General features: G+C 52.7%; 1 long non-coding RNA gene across 1 annotated transcript; it reads left to right on the forward strand.

The window, feature by feature from the left end:
- The first annotated feature begins 977 nt into the window (after nt 1-977).
- On the forward strand, nt 978-2,920 carry LOC117803717. The gene is made up of 3 exons (XR_004627695.1): nt 978-1,079; nt 1,332-1,549; nt 2,348-2,920. It is a non-coding gene; the product is annotated as an uncharacterized LOC117803717 (long non-coding RNA).
- Nucleotides 2,921-4,139: the final 1,219 nt, after the last annotated feature.

Here is a 4,139-nt window from a genome sequence, read left to right on the forward strand (position 1 = left end):
TACTTCCACCAGTACTGCTGAGATAGCTGCTCTGGCGGTTTCTTCTCACGCCATGCTATGCCCCACGGCCTGGATAATGTTGCTCCCGCTCAAGAACCTCTCCTGGCTCCCCATTGACCTCCAAATCAACAGCAGACCCTCAGCCTGGCCTTCAAGGTGGTTTTATTTCAGATCACTCCTCCCTGTGTTCTGAGGCCAAAAGGTCTTCCCCACCCCAGGCCCCATCCCAGGGGTGATCTGAACTGTACCCCCCACCCCCATTGATCTTTGCTCGTGGAATGTTGTGACCCTCGTCATTATCCCCTGTTTATCGTTGTTACATCCCACAATCCTGGATATATTTGCCTTCACGGGCAACCAAGCAGACGCTCTCACCCCCTTGAACCCTCTGCCCCTCTATTCCCCGGTATGGTAGGCTGTGTTATTCGATGCTTTTTTTCTGCTCTCCCCAAATTATAAGCTCCCACAGGGTAGGGCATGTCTCTCAATTATAGTCCCATTCCTTGCACCTGCCACGGAGCGGCACTCCGGGATGGATTTGGAAGTCACCCAGAGCATGCGCACCTACTGTGTGCCCGCTGCTCGGAGGCATGATGTCATAATGCTCACTCGAGCAAGTATCGTGATGACGTACAGACAGGCTCAGAAGGATTGGCCACGTGCTAAGACAGATTTGGACTCGAGGCTTCCTTGCTCCCGTGCTGCAGCCAACGACCAGGTTGTACCGCGGTGAGCACCACGCGTGGGCAGCCCCTCTGCCGTGTCAGTATGGGGCACCTTGCATGCACATACTTCCACCTGCCTGTGTCTTAGAACCACCTGGGAGCTTTGAAAATACCCATGCGGGGGCCCAGCTCTCACAGATTATATCAGAGCCCTGGCTGGGGGGTGGGGAAGGCACTGGTGTTTCCAAAACTTCCCCAGGTGATTCCAGTCGGGGCCCCACGCCCCACGCCCCAAGCCAGAGTTAAGAAAACAGACCTCCAGGAAGGTTCCTGGGAGCTATCCTGACTGTCAGCTGCTGCTCCTGAGAACTTCTCTTCTGACTCAGTGAGCTGATCACCTCTGCACTTTTGAAGGTGAGGAAGGGCTGGTTCATCTCTGCGTGGCCAGGGTTTCCGGTGTCTCCTGTCTTAGGGTATTTGTGACAGCATGGGCTGAGGGTCTCCCTTTTGGGCCGGGTCCCCCTTGCTGCCGCTGGTCCGAGCGTGCCTCAGGTACCCTAAGAGGCGAGCCTCCCACAAAGGCAACCCCAGTTTGCCCATGTAAGCCTGTCTCTAGGAGGCTGAAAATGAGGGAGTGCTTTCCACTCATATCTAATTTTTAAAAAGAGACTCTTCCGACGGGAAGACCAGTGGAGCAGTGGTTTTCAAAGCGTGGTCCCCTGGGCACCATCAACATTACCTGGGAGCTTGTTCGAATGTACTTTGCCAGCCCCACCCCGGACCCGAGGCATCATGAATCCCTGAGGTTGGAATCCGGCGGTGACCCACTCCGTGTGATTTTGCTGCCACTGACCCTGACGAGCACAGCTCAGGACTGATGGAGGGTAGGTGGGTGGACCCTCGGAATAGCAGTGGTTTTCTGCCCTAGCTGCGTGTCCGAGACCCCTGGAGACTTACAAAATCTCGAGCGCCTGGGTCTCGTCTCAGTGTCTGGGAGGCTGTATCTTTAACAAGTGTTCCAAGAGATTCTGAAATGCAAGGGTTTTTTTGTTTTGTTTTGAATGGTGGTGGTAGAGACCTGAAAAATATTTGCATTCTTTTCACTTGGCACAGGGTAAGGACACTTTTCCTCCTGGAGTTATGATCCTTCGTCTCTAATTCCCAAGACATTTTCCATCAGTCCTGTTACCCATTAAGTAAAGACAGCTGTTCCCTTTAGCACGCATCTTTCTCGTTGCTGTTGTTCACTGCCACATAAAAGCCACAAGTGGGTTTTATGGCCTCATGCATACTTAATTAGTTCATCTTCTCAAAATTGTGTTTTAAGTGAGCAAAGACATTAGCCTCTGATCTAATCGATCCACAAAGCGTCCTTTCAGCGTGTTCGCGGGGCCTAAGGCTTGATTCAGAAGCATCCTTAGGGCTTGGCAGAGGCCACAGGTCAAGGAGCTGAGGACCCTGTGACTTCCTGTCACCTTCTGGGTTACTCTGCAAAGAGCATGTTTGAGGCGGGACAGGAGTTGCAGGCAGAGACATCAGCTCTTTCTAGAAGAGCTGATTATTTTTTGTTTGGCCCGCAGCTGTCTCTATTCCCACCATCCTTATGTCATCATAAATGTCCACACCTGTGTGATATTTTATGACCAGTCACACCTGCCGGAACAGTGCTGTTGTCGTTTCAGATATGCCGCCTAATATGTATGTCATTAAGCCTCGTGGCCGGAATGAGAAATGGCTTCTGCTCCAATCCTTCCCACCTGCTACCCTCCTGCTTCTGTTGTCCTTGACTCCCGTCGTGAAGGTCACCAGGCTGCAGACCCATTAGGCTGCGTGAGACCACTCCAGTGCCTAAGTGTACTCCTGCACCCAGCCTCTTCTGGGCACCTCTCAGCACAAGGGCCGGGGTGAAGCCTCCCGGAGCCCCCTAGCCTCCCAGGCAGACAGGCTGTCATCTCCTGCACTTCCACACAGCGTTACCTGTTACAAGCCTCTGTTAGAGCGCTTATCCCATCATGCTTTTTTGTCGTGTTAAAAGTAAAGGAGTGAATAAATGAAGCCTTTGTTTTTCCTCCCCAGACCTTCCAGAAAGAACTTCTTTGGGAGTCTTTGAAAGCCATTTTAACGAGACCAGACCTGCTAATAAATTTCTTTTCTTGACAGTTCAAATACTTGGTGTTTGAGAAATAAGCTAGCTGCATAGCGAGGGCTGACTGAGTCGCGAGCTGGCCTTGACTTGGTTGGAAAGTGCAGGGGAAACGGGAATCAGAATTGGAACATGGGCAACAGAGACGGGACACAGATGTCCTGTCGCCAATAAGAGTGTTAGAACACAGCTCTGCCGAGCCCCCCCACCCCCCCGGGCCAGCGCTGAAGGAAAGACCACCGTAGTGGGTGCCGTTCCATTAGCGCTGTGCTGCTGACCCTGGGCTGAATCACCTGGGGGCTGTAACAAAATCCCAGGGTCCAGGCTGCCTCCCCCAGACCAGCTGAGTCAGAGACTCCGAGAGGGCCAGGGCATCTGAGTTCCAGTCTAAAGGTAGCTTTGAGGACCACTGGGTTGAAGATGAGGGTGGGAGGAACCAACTGGCTACTCTGTTCTTTTTCATAAGGTACACAGAGACCTAATCCTTACACGTATAGCTGTGTGTGCATGTGGTGGATTGTGCATTTTGACCATGGGGCACGTGTTTATACGTTTGGTGGAAGGCTAGATCCACATAACTCTCGTTCCTCCCATTCCTCAGCACACAGCCCAGCATCCCCGGAGATAGAACAGTGCCTTTACAAGCCTCTCAAATTCTCCTGTCCATTTCTCTTACCACTCGACTGACTCTGCCTTTCCTCTCTCTTTTCTCAGTAATNGCACATACTTCCACCTGCCTGTGTCTTAGAACCACCTGGGAGCTTTGAAAATACCCGTGCGGGGGCCCAGCTCTCACAGATTATATCAGAGCCCTGGCTGGGGGGTGGGGAAGGCACTGGTGTTTCCAAAACTTCCCCAGGTGATTCCAGTCGGGGCCCCACGCCCCACGCCCCAAGCCAGAGTTAAGAAAACAGACCTCCAGGAAGGTTCCTGGGAGCTATCCTGACTGTCAGCTGCTGCTCCTGAGAACTTCTCTTCTGACTCAGTGAGCTGATCACCTCTGCACTTTTGAAGGTGAGGAAGGGCTGGTTCATCTCTGCGTGGCCAGGGTTTCCGGTGTCTCCTGTCTTAGGGTATTTGTGACAGCATGGGCTGAGGGTCTCCCTTTTGGGCCGGGTCCCCCTTGCTGCCGCTGGTCCGAGCGTGCCTCAGGTACCCTAAGAGGCGAGCCTCCCACAAAGGCAACCCCAGTTTGCCCATGTAAGCCTGTCTCTAGGAGCTGAAAATGAGGGAGTGCTTTCCACTCATATCTAATTTTTAAAAAGAGACTCTTCCATCTTGAGCAGCAGTAGGTTGGTTAAGGACGGGAAGACCAGTGGAGCAGTGGTTTT

Source organism: Ailuropoda melanoleuca, chromosome 9 (assembly GCF_002007445.2).
Source record: "Ailuropoda melanoleuca isolate Jingjing chromosome 9, ASM200744v2, whole genome shotgun sequence".
Lineage (NCBI taxonomy): Eukaryota > Metazoa > Chordata > Mammalia > Carnivora > Ursidae > Ailuropoda > Ailuropoda melanoleuca.